At 38.4% G+C, this 13,467-nt stretch overlaps 1 protein-coding gene across 3 annotated transcripts in view; it reads right to left on the reverse strand.

Moving 5' to 3' along the window:
* LOC126262240 (probable cytochrome P450 6a13) overlaps positions 1–13,467 on the reverse strand; it is a 71,832-nt gene that overhangs the window by 20,807 nt on the left and 37,558 nt on the right. The window contains exon 1 of one of the 3 annotated variants that reach the window (XM_049958710.1): positions 2,197–2,307. The exons of 1 other annotated variant lie outside the window; for it this stretch is intronic. The gene's annotated coding sequence lies outside the window, so the exon portion shown is untranslated. Of the gene's footprint in view, positions 1–2,196; positions 2,308–13,467 lie in introns of those variants that run through there. One more of the 3 variants, XM_049958711.1, reaches the window with a different exon arrangement.

Raw genomic sequence — 13,467 nt, forward strand, 5'->3', positions numbered from 1 at the left:
AGCAGTACCAGTTGTATTGCCCGACGAATTTACATCAGTTCTGAAGTGAATGCCGTGAAGTGTTCCTTCAATTTAGAAATCGAGTTGAACTCACGAGGGCTTAAAATACGGGAGTGTAGTAGGTGGTATAGCACTTATCAGCCCCATCAGTCAAACAAATCAGTAATAGCTTACATTGTACGTGCTTGAGCATTGTCCTGCAAAATGATGGTCAGGTCCTGCAGCAAGTGTCATCACTTCTGTCTCTAAGCTGGTCGTAGGTTGTGTTCCAAAAATAAACAGCGTAGAGAGAGAAGTGATGACACTTTCTGCAGGATCTGACCATCATTTTGCGTGACAATGCTCAAGCACGTACAGTGCAAGCTGTTACTGATTTGTTTGACCGATGGGGCTGCCAAGTGCTATACCACTTACTGCACTCCCCTGATTTAAGCCCTCGTGAGTTCAATTAAATTTCTAAACTGAAGGAAACACTTCACGGCATTTGCTTCAGAACTGCTACAAATTCGTCGGGCAATAGACGGCGCCGCTCGAACTGTTAACACAACTAGCACTGCTAAGAGTATCCTACGACTTCCACATCGCTGGCAACGGGTTGTACACAATGCTTTGAAGGTCAGTAAAACTTTCAAACAAGTACCTATTTTGTATGAGCTGTAAATAAATAGTTGCCACTATTAAAGTTGTAACCCTCGTATTTGGATGAATCAATGATAAAATACAGCATAATGGAGAAGCTACCAGACATAGAAATCTATGGTTTAAATGAAAGCTAAACATCTAAAATTAAAACTATGACACGTTGTCGGCTTGACACGCACTTTGCCGTCCGGAAAAAACGAAAATTCGCCATGTGTGTTCAGAACATATTCTAGAGCGAAGACCCATCTAAAAAACTAGAGTATGTCTCTTTGATGTCAGAGTGAGTATCAAAAATCCTATTAGTGAGGAACAGGGAAATTAAAAGCCAATGAGGAACTACCATGCAAACCAGTGTGAAATCAAGAGCCATGGTTTGTGAAGTTTTTTGCTAACAATAATAATATCCTTATTTCGGACTGGCCCTACTAACTCTTATCAGTTCGCAATGCCACTCATGTCCCATCTAACACGGAAACGCCTAATATTTCACAAACACTTCAAGATACGATTACAAGACTTTCCACAACAGATACTCGTAGTATGGGCAAGGGTGGGCCTTACCTGGTACGACCCACACTTTTAACGTATCAATAAATATACTGAAAATTTATAATTTTTCTTCAAATGATACAGCGCACTGCAAAAATTACGGAAGGATGTGTACAATAATATAACTGCAGATACAGTTGCAGAATAAGCTTCCTTTAATTTACGTCTATGGTCACAAACTTTTTGTTAACACATTACCGGTTTCGGTCTTCAATGACAATCATCAGATCTGTTTCATGAAAACAAAATCCTAATGAAACAGATCTGATGATGGTCATTAAAGACCGAAACCCGTAATCTGTTAACAAAAAGTTTGTGACTATAGACGTAAATTAAAGGAAACTTATTACATATACGGGTCACTGTTTTTTCGCGACGATGTCGCAGCTTGTGAAAGATAGTTGCAGAAAATGCTCCGCTTTATTTAAAGTCATCAGTATTTAGGATAGTTTCATGCCGTCCTCGATATCTTCCTATCTTCTGCGTAAAACATATCGAGGAAATATTCTAAATGCGATGGCTATTACTCCACTTTGACCCATGTTATCTGATTTTTGGCCAGCAACAAGCATCAAAGCGCGCAAAGCGCAATAATAAGGTTTGTTTATCGGGTTTCTGAAAGTAGCTGTTTTCTTTGAGAGTAAATAAAACCATTCACTTATATTAACAATACATTAAATAACACGCTTAATCACAACCACATGTCAAAAACATTCTGACATTTAGCGCAGTTAATAATATTGGAAAATCTTCTGTCCTGTGGGGATATCTCTATAGCACTTAACACAACATGTCCAGCTTTTCTTTTCAGCGTATAATAAACTTATGCCGCGACATAAAAACACCTAGCCATGTTCTCATATTGTTTGAACAATGATATAACAGTTTTAGCCATTAAACAAAAAATCAATAATACAAATACAAAAACATACACAAATATGGACGATAACAAAAGAAGGAGATAAAGTTTACGACGGTATCGGTACGGCGCATTGTCCCACTTACTTTGCACTCGCAAGTTTTCTCGGCTACACCGTCCTGAAATGCCAGTCAACAGAGCGGTCCTGCTTGCTGTCAGTGTTTCAAGTCGTCGTCCAGTGACTGCTGAGAACGGGCAGCACGGCCGGCTGTTTTATAGCGGATGAAGGTCACACAGAGCCGGTACCACCGTGAGTCGGCGTTTTGCGCCGATTCTCCCAGCTCCAAACCAGCGGCGGACTTTAACCGCAGCATTACCACTGGTGTGACTCAGTGGTCTTATTTTGCGTCGACTCTGTACGTATCGCGTGAATCCTGAAGTACCTATATCTTGATGAAACTCGAGACGCAGCGGTTATCATAGAGATGAGTCATACTGCGTCAAACACAAGTGGGATTGCAAATATCATCGCAGACAGCTGATGCAACGTATTTGGAACTGTTAAGAGTACTGTGAAAATATGGTTGTGGTTTTCCTCTTGTAGCGTCCTTTTACCCATAGGTATTAATGATACTTTTTGCAAGTGAAATAAGACGTACAAAAACTATGAGAAAAGCTTGTGTGACTATCAAATGCACTGAAATAGTGTTTTATGCTAACAATTACAAAAATGAAAGTTTAAAGAACAAAGACAATAATGATGTATTTGAAAAATGAAAGATATTATTGTACTGATAAGTGTTCATCTGCGGTTTTCAACCGATTTATACAGTTCTCTCTCTCTCTCTCTCTCTCTGTCTCTCTCTCTCTCTCTATGGAGGAGCGCGCGCGCTCTTTCTGTCTGGTGGTCTTCTGAAGCGTAATTACGTACACTACTTACCCAGGTCTGCAATGCAATGTAATTGTCTGAGCTGTGTAAAATAGATAATAAATTAAAGTGCGAGTTGACTTTTGTTTTATATAAATGTTAGACCTGTATCAATTAATCCCAGTTTTCAGAATTATAACGCTGTTTGCAGCGGAGAGGAAAAAGCATCGCTGAAGCGCTGCAGTCCGCCCCCATTACGCGGTACATTTAAAACTGACATTATTGTTTCACAGACGCGTTAGTAACAGCGCAGATTATTTAATAAAGCAAAGCTGGGGCTCTGGACCAGGAAGTTTAATGACAAATATGCCCGTTATTTTAAGGTATTGTGTAGCACTAGGCCCTGGCCTGTACTACATTTAAAGGAGGACGACATTCATTACAAAAAGTGAGCATTATATTTGACCTAGCACGTTGGAAAGCTATAGCTAAATGAATATTTATTTTCAAGAATAATTATCAAGCTGCATTTGGTTATGTTCTAAGGTGTTTGTAAGATGTAGTTCGTATGTGGCTTACAATTCGCAAAGCGTTGTTACACTGTTTTCATTGTTTCATCAACTGTAGTAATATTGGGCCACAAACAGACAATTTCACTGCAATAATAACAGTAGTCTTTAATTGACATTAAAATACCAAACTAAAATATTAACATGGTTTTCAATAATACGTAATACATAAGGTAATCAGAGTACTGGCACATTAAACTCTGTAGTGTTTATACCTAAATAGGAAACGTAGTGTACTTCTGTACATCTGGGGATCGCCATTTGTATTGGTAGATGCTACGAAATTTGTTAGTAAATTAAGTTAACCTTTGGTAAGCGCCATTACTCTCATAGTTAAGTTATTGTTAAATAAAATGAAATACTTTACTTACAAATTCTTAATCTGTGGAAAAGTTTCATTCAATAGCAACATAGTGAGTATTATTATAGGATATAGTGCTGGCTGAAAACACGTACTTGTTGAGATATGTGCCAATCTGTTCTATGGTAATCGTTCGTTTGTACTACAGGAAGCGCTCAGTTTGCTTCCCACTCATCTTTTTAGTTCTACTTCTCAAAGAAGAAGATATAATGCAGCATTGAAGATGTTATTTGGCGTTCATTGCACTTTTCCATTGATTGGCTGTGTAGGCTAAACTACAGCAGAATACTGTGTCTGCCATTTCCCTCATGGAATTACTGGACATCATTACGCTGTTTCCGTTGCTCACATTCCATTGTACTGTTTCCAACCTTCACATCTCACGGAAATACAAATCTCGTTCCGAACCAGCACAACTTCAGATATATGTGTGCAACTGAACATGTAAACGCTAAGTCTAACAACAGCGTGACAGCCACAGGACTAAGTACTCACGTCAGACAAATACAACGAATAAGAAAGCAGCAGAGAGCGACAACAGGAAGATGCCATACGCACTGAGTGATGACCATACTGGATACAATTCACATGATCGACACCTCAACAACTATTTGATTTCAGACGTATGTTAATAGGACATGTAATAATAGTTTAAACTAGTCTTCTGTAAGAATATGGGACACTATTCTCAAAAAGGCCCTTCTGCATATGAATTTTTAGCTAGTGGAATACTGTCTAAGTGTAGGCCTATGTCATGAGCGTTGGTGTGTAGAGCGTGAGGTAGCGAGGACACATGCTCCGATCATCCAATAGTACTCTGCTATAATTTTGTGGCTTGTCTCCTGATGAAAAAATGTATGAGGATATCTCTCAAGATTGCTGTTACAGAGGTAAATCAGTTGGTTATAGGATACAACAAAAAATATCCTGGGTTGTTCCTGACTGCAACTAATGTATGGACGAACGATGAGTAACGCTCTGCATTCACATGCAGTGTTTTCACGGCAGTAGATGGATATTGGATGAACAATCAGAAACTTTGTTCAAACGATGGCTCAACATCCAGAGGATGGGAATCCTGAGGAATCTATTATTACGTGAATGTGATGTGACATTGTTTAGTTTCATTAAGCCTTATGGTGTGACATCATTTGTCCGTTACTCAGTTGTGTCCCTAGACTTCATACAAGACTCCAAGTTTTACGACTATATCGCATTTTATGAAAAAGGAATGCACGTAATCCCAAACACATATTTCTACAGATGCAATGTCCTATAATGGCAATAAGAGTCTGCTGGGTGAACAAAGCTATTACAGTACCATGACTCAAGCAAAATATAGTATTCCATTTTTATAGAATATAAAAAAAGAGCAAAAATTTATGGAGATATCTGGAAACAGTTCAAATGGTTCAAATGGCTCTGAGCACTATGGGACTCAACTGCTGTGGTCATAAGTCCCCTAGAACTTAGAACTACTTAAACCTAACTAACCTAAGGACATCACACACATCCATGCCCGAGGCAGGATTCGAACCTGCGACCGTAGCGGTCGTGCGGTTCCAGACTGTAGCGCCTTTAACCGCTCGGCCACTCCGGCCGGCTCTGGAAACAGTCTCCCCATGGAATTCCACCTTACAGTGTGGGGAGGTTTTGCGTTTCAGTGATACACTGAACTATGCTGTCAGAAGTATTGCTGCTGGTAGGGTCAATTGGTGAGATTCCGGACAAGGCGTAGTTCTCCACATTCCTTGGCCAGCTCTTGTTTCTTTCGACTCCAACAGTATTAGGTTTCGACACCGTAGAGTGTCTTTCATCTTCTTTTTCTACATCTCCAAGATTCAAATTTCGGCAAAGGGTCCAGAAGTCTTTGTAGGCTGCCGATACCTGTACAGAATCAAAGCTCTGTGAAATGTCCTCTGAAATTAGTGAATGAATCAGACTTTAAAGAATTCCAGGCAGCTTTGCCAATGAACACTATTCCCACCTCCAAGAAGACTGGATGAAAGTCGAATTTTCCGACGCCTTTAAATAAACAGAACGCAATGGCTAAAGGACATAATGCCGAAAGAAAATCCTGGTCGTGCCAGAAAGGAGGTCTAGCAGAAAGCTATTGACCAATTCATGGAAAACACACAGTACTACTAGTATCCCAAGGAGCATTGGAAAGAGAATGGTCTCAAAGATTAATGACAAAGCTATGAAAAAGGGCAAATAAAAATGGATCAGCGGATATATCAAAGTCGCAGCCTGGAATGTTAGAGAAATTTCTCATAAAGACATGGAATTAGAATTGTGCTGAAATACCTGAATATCGATGCTGTAGCAATCACAGAAACAAAACGGAAAATGGGCGGTAATAAATATGTAGGACATTACATTACGCGGTATAGTGGAGCTGATCAAAATAAAAGGGCAAGCAACTCCGTAGCATTATTCCTGTATAACAATTGGGAAAATGAGATCAAAGATTGGGCGTACATAAGCGAAAGAATACATGCAGTTAGACAAGCTGAGAAGAAGCAATGCTACCATTACGAACGTATACACACCGGAAAAAAGAAAAAAAAAGTAATGAGCCTAGAACTTTCTACGAATAACTACAGAAGAGTCTGAATAAATACAGTGCTATTGATCAGATTATTATCATGCGCAATTTCAATGTCAAAACACGAAATATCCCAGTAACTAATAATATAGGGCCTTTTCGAAAACCAGTATGTAATGAAAATGGAAAAATTTTAATAGATTTTTCGACTTAACAATAATCTCAAAATATCAAACTCACTTTTCAAGAAAAGAGATGTACGTATAATAAGTGCACTTCGGTCAGCAGAGGTCTTAGATCAATAATTCCCTACATTTTGGTAAATGATAACCAGTTGAGTCAAGTAACGGATACAAGAATAAATTTAGACGACAATATTTAAGATCAGATCATTTCTTCGTGATCTCCATGATAGATCTTTTTGCGGAACGGAAGAAAATGACAAAACGAGTACGTAATCGACAAGATCAAGGGGTTTATAATGTACACTTGCTTCAAGACAGATGTATCAAACATCTTTACCAAAGCAGATTAAATAAAGAGCTAGCAACTTACAAATTAAAGATAATATAGAAGGAGAATGACAAAATCTACATAACGTGGTATATACAGTAGCAGAAGAAGCTCTTGATGAAAAAAATAAGGAAAAGAAAAGGCGCAAAAATTTGGAATGAGGATGTAACGAAAGTTGACAAGGAAAAACGTGATGCATATATAAAATACGAGGCAAGATCGGAAAGTAAAGCATAATAAGTTAATTACCAAAGAGTTTAATCGTTAACAAAACAATAAAAATCACAAATGAACTTACATCTTTTCTCTACTATTCTACATAGTAACCAACATCCTGAACACATTTTTTCCATCGTGGTACCAGTTCAGATTTCGATTTACATAACCGAGTAGTGTTTTGTGAATGGGCACGTCAACAAATGCTCGTTATTTGCCGAGGTGCTACTTTCCAATGAATCTACATTCACAAACCATGGTAGCGCTAAGTAGCATAACGTGCAGTACTGGAATGTACACAACCCCAACTGGTTACGGAAAGTTGACCGTCAATGTCTTTGGTTGGTTAACGCATTGGGTGGCATCGTGGAGAACAAACTCATTGGCCCGTGTTTTATCGAGAGTACGTTGTTTTTGGAACAGGAACTACTGGTATTACTGCAGGATGCTGGCCTGGACTTTCGACAACATATGTGGTTTCAGTGTGATGGCTGCCCAGTGCATTACGCAACTGAAGCAGAGGAAGTATTAGACCGTATTTGCACTGGTCGATGGATTCTCAGAAATGGCCGTATTAATTGACCCACTAGGCCTCCGGATTTGACGTCGCGATATTTCTTTCTGTGAGGATATTTAAAAGATAAGGTATACCAGCAAGTGCAAACAGGCCGTGAGGACGTGTTCGACCGCATCAGAAACGCCTGTGCTGTCATTCCTGCAGATATGCTTCTGTCCTGTGTACGGTCATTTGAAATGCGGATCACTACGTGTATTGAAGTTGGCGGTGCTACCTGTGAGCACTTACTCTAATTGGAAAGTAGAGTAGCATTCGCCTCGAGCCACGGCTACGGTGGTGCGTCGAGTAGCCCCTGTCCGATATGTCGGAAGAACATAACATTGCAAATGGGGTTCCCACTTAGAAGTTATGATATACCGGCCCATCTTACCCTCGCAGCATGGAGGTGGAATCCCACGTGCCATTGGATATTCAAGGGCAATTTAGTAGCATGTCGTAAATTACGATTGTGCATCAATTTCTATTCCTCCAATTACGGGGCCATCTCTGGCGAAGCGAAGAAAATGCGTCAAACAAAACGTATGCAGCTTTTGAGGTAGAATGGTAATCTGCAATAAAAAAGGGGATGCCCACTGAAGATTTCAAAGTTTCCCCCACCACCCACGCACTGGGCTGGTGAGGGGTCAAGCGCGGTATCATTGGATGTCCCCCTCCGAGGCAAACACATTGGAATTATAATTCTTTTTGATCCGATGAGCAGTTTTCGAGACATTTCAATATCTGCAGTTAAAATGGACACCCTATATGTCTTGAGTGCTGAAACGCAACGAATGTCATTTGAGTTCCGTTGACATTATAAACCACCGTCGTCTCCACAGATAAAAAGTAAATTGGCTGATCACTTACGTGTTTCTCTCATCCGGCAGAAACAGTGCGCTGAGTCACCGTGAAACTGCAGCACTGATAATGTAGCGGAGATTTATAGCTGTGTCAGAATGAGGTATAACATTTTCGAAGTAAGTTCTCTTGTTTTCTGTAGTAAACAAGTTCAAGGTTTTGTAGGACGCCATTACTAGTCACATTAGTGTGACATCAATCAGATATTACGCCGTTCTGAGCTACTACCTTAAACAAATCTTACAAATCTGAAGAGTTGAAGAATTTTTGCTTTGCTGCGCCTAAAACACGTTGCAGACAACCTCGACCGTTCATTTTGTCATTACGTAATATAACTTTACACACAATCGCAAACATGTTGTTTACTGTTGTTTATGGAATTATATGCACTGTGTATTCTCCGTTTCGATCATTACCTCATGATTACTTGCAACTGCGTTTAATAGATAACAATTCACGGCTGAGCCAATGTTATGACCACCGGCTTAACAGCGTGTCTGTCCCCCTTTGGGACGCAATACAGCAGAGATCCCGCTTTGCATGAAAGTACTAACTAGATTTCCAGAGGTTTTTGGCTCCCGATGATACATCGGTTAATAGACTGTACCATCGATCATCCTCCGCCACAGAATACAAGCACGTTAAGTAGTAAGTTTCATAACATTAATGAAAAAGGAAAGATTTTGTATTGTGATGTAATATTGTAAAAAATGTTGGGCATAGCAGTGATGGAAGGAACAGTCTTCCTGGCATGACGCAGCTATCATCTCTCGTCTACACTGGTGTTGACTGGAAGGCCGTTTTCCAAAGGATACATCCTGAAACAATTCGCCTGAACCTACTTTAATAATAATGACATAAGAAACAGTGTGCTTTCAATAGTAATGGATCAAAATGTGTATTCAGTACTCGTTCAGATACGACCACGATCAGCTGCGGTCCGTTAACATAAGTCGTTAATTTTTAATACGTTGCTTTGTTAACAATATTTGTAATACATATGAAATAAAGTTTTAATGAGTGAATGTAAATAAATCTGAAGATTTTGCAATTCTATTGGAAAAAGTATTTTATGAATCATTGATCTGGAAAACAGAATAAGTGAAGTATTTTTGGAAGTGAAGTGTCATTTAAAGTGTTTCATTGTGTTTCATTGTGAATATAATATTCAGATCGAGTTGAATTTATTTGTGATAGTTTAGTAAAAGTGATTTTTCTAAATCCAAACGAACTTTATATCACTTCTGGAACGAAGAAATATAAATTTAATAAAGAAATAAACATAATCTTTGCGAATGAAGCGATGCTTAAGCACATACAGGTAAAAATAAGGGACGTTATTATGACGTCAAAGACTTGAAGCTGACGACGGTTATCTTACAGGGTAACTGTCTAATCCGTCATGTATAAACCTGTCCTGAATTTTTTTATACAAGAAGTATACACTGAAAGAAACACAATGCGAAAATGTTAGCTTGTAAGATTCACTGGAAAATGTTTTTAAAAATGTTGAAAATTGCCAAGTACTTACATCGTCTGGTGGCTGAAGGAATGTACAACCCTTCCATAGATGAGGTAGACAGCGCATGCGCAAGATGGCGGATGCACAGCCTTTATTGATGGCAGTCCATGAAGAAATAACACGGGACATGGAGATTGTAATTTGCAAAGTAAGTTTCCGTTTCCATTGACAGTTTCTGTGACACGATTTTTCGCATTTAGTATTCACTTGAATCTGCAAATCTTTGAGTACCCACAATAATTAGCAGTTGCCTTTGCTTTATCGCTAAGTGTTAACAATGCAGAGCAAACTGAATTGATTTTGTTGGTGTTTTTCGGCATATGGTTTGCTAATAGCATCTGTATTTTTGCAGGTTACAGAGTTTCACAGTAATGTGAATCCAATTAATGCTTTCAATCCTCCAAAGATGAAATAAAAAGGAAGTCGTATGGGATCGAAAAGCTTACTTCTCCTGAAGAGGTACATGTGTGTTATTTATTAGTTAATTTTTGCTACTTTTCGTTAGAAATTTTGGTAACATTAGAATATGCAAGAAATAACTCTGGGAATTCCGTGAATTATGGTTTGAACAATGATTGTTGTGTTAATTAAAATCCAGATCAAAAACACAGTACTTTCTTTCCTGAAGAAAACAAGTACGGTAATAGCTTTCGGTGTCAAAGAAAAGACTATAATTTTTGATTAAACTAAGGAAAGAAAATTTTTAAAGTTAAGCAGTGTGCAAAGCTGGTTCCGTTTTGTAAAATCTTTATGTCGATTATATAGAAGTAACAACGTTTAGTATGAAGCACGAAATACATGGCAAAATGAACTTGCGCAAGTGTGAAAGAAAAACTGTTCGAAAGGGCTACAACTGCTTATGAGAGTCAGTGTACCATTACCAAAGTAGACCTGTGAGACTGAGAGCTCTGAATTGCATGTTTCTTCAACCTCACTAACACATTAACGAAATTAAACAGAAAAGATACTTTGAAAATTACGTCCTTCATAGACCGGTAAGTCAACTGGCAAATTTTTTGCTGTATAAAGCTTCGCATATACCCATTAGTTACCTTAAATTACCAGCAACAATTTCGCTACTGTACTGAAACTACATATTTACAAACTGTCATGTTTAGATGTTAGATGTCGCCTTTGTGTCAACAAATCACATCGAAGTTCATCTCCTCAGCTAGGTCCCTGATTTCACTTGTAGCTGGTGTGTGGCATGACATTGATCAGTGTTATGTGCATCCTATTTAACTGATTTAATACGTTCAACACGTTTCCTGTGGACGTAGTGCTCTGCCAATTATTTCTGTTTAATTCTACTACAAGGAGCTGTATATTGGCTGTAAGTGATTCCATTGTCGAAAGATTTATGTCTGTTACCAAATACCTGAAAAACTAGATCAATTAACTAATCTTTCCTGGTAAGGAAATTTCCAACTTTCGGCTGAATTTTGGTCACAGTTTCCAGAGAAGGAAAAGTGATTTCGACTTTACTGTAATGTTCAGTTCGTATTAGGCAGCGAAATGACGTTGTTAATGCTACGACCCTTTCGAAGCTCGTGTGCTGAAGAGTCCTCTCGAAACTCTCTTAAATTTCTTTATCGTTGATTTCTCTATGTTGTCTGGAAAAAGTCAAGAACGCTTGTATGAGGACTAAAATTTGATGCGTTATGACATTAGCGGATCAGTTGTGTATTTAGCTGTAGGGTGATGAGAACCGCTTCTCAGCCTCTGTTAGCCATTTTTAATATATCTGCCGGGCATAAATACTCTTCATCTGGTTTCTCAGGACGTATTCCAGTAGGGACTTCTTGATTTCAAAAACACTGTGACTGGACTGTGTCACTTCCACAACATCAGCTGAACTTTCAGATCCTGATGTCTGTACGGTCTGAACAGTCACATTGCATGCAATGTTACTATGGCACCGAATCAGCAGTTTTGTGAGCCTCATTCAATTACGTACCTGTTTCGCACGGGATGTTTGTTTCCTCTTTCTGCAAGAGATTTCCAAAGCTATGCTACAGGGCGTATTACCAGTCATAGTTAGTGCTCTACATCTGCGTTTGCACTTGAAGCTTATACCTACCACATTTAGCCCTGAGTATAGCACTTCTTCACCCAATGTTTAACTGTTTTCCATACAAGCCCGTAGTTTCTGTTTCAGTGCTTTCATTTTACACTTTTTTGTAGGGACAGGTGTTATAAGTAGAGGATAGTGCACCTAGGAATACAAAATGTCTTTTTGTCTTTGCTTTAATCTAGTGGCTGATAATAGAACCACGTGAAGGAATGCACACTAAAAACGGCCATAGGCAGTTTTCTACTGTTTTTGATGTTGCTAGACATGAGGTTGTTTTTTATCCACTGTTTGTATTTATTTAGAGTTCTATACATTTAAGTGTCATATGATATATTAAAGGTATTTGGAATATATTGTTAATTCTACAGTTACAGAATTTTATGGCAAGTAAAATCACACATATTTTTAAAATCATTTATACAATTTGTGGACGGTTAAGCCATTTTCGCCCGTCGTACACCATTTTGCGCCTTCAAATTGTGCATGGAACATGTGATACTTGCAAATTAACTGACTTTTGTTAAAGTCTTAACAGTTCTATCTGTCTTGAAACCGGAATTTTGCATTCTTTTTCAATGGCTTCAGTTTCAAAAGACATTTAGCTTTTAATAGGCTTTTGTTACTACTGCTTATTTGATCTCAGTTACTGATTAGCGGTGTCTAGTAGTACAATAAAGTATCAGATAGACAATTAATTAATCAAATTTTTCTCCATGCAGAACTTTTTTATTTCAATAGAATATTTGTTCCTAGGTACATGAGCCTGTTGCACTTTGAAACATGTTTTCAAATTTGGTGAAACTTTAATTCTGTAGGCTCATTTCTAAAAAACGCTGAGCCACATAAAACATGAATGCAGCTACTTGAAAATGGAATAAGGAAGTATTAAAGGGTTCAGTTGAAGAAGCAGGAGAATTTATTAAAACTATTGTCCCAGAAAACTGTAAGCAACTAGTAGTAGCTCCAACACACTTCACTGAAATTAATAGAATTCTAAAAACTCAGAAAAATAAGAGCTCGTGTGGTGTTGATGGACAGAATTCTGAAAAGTTGTTCCAACTTAGTAATATATGCAATGCGTTACTGACACAGTGAATATTTGGAGACAGTTTAAAATAAGTTATTGTTGTACCTCTTCTTAAGAAAGATGGTTAGACAGACTTAAACAATTATCATCAATTTTCTTTGCTTACATGAGAGTGCCGGGTTTCTCAGCGAATCTTGATGATAAAACCTTCTCGGGTTGACAGCAGTGTCAATGTGTTGTTCTCCGGAAATGTTTCTGCAAGTTTCTTACTTGCCATCTTTGCCTGAAGATGGCAACTAAGAAAC

This window comes from Schistocerca nitens, chromosome 6 (genome assembly GCF_023898315.1).
Source record: "Schistocerca nitens isolate TAMUIC-IGC-003100 chromosome 6, iqSchNite1.1, whole genome shotgun sequence".
Taxonomy (NCBI): Eukaryota; Metazoa; Arthropoda; class Insecta; order Orthoptera; family Acrididae; genus Schistocerca; species Schistocerca nitens.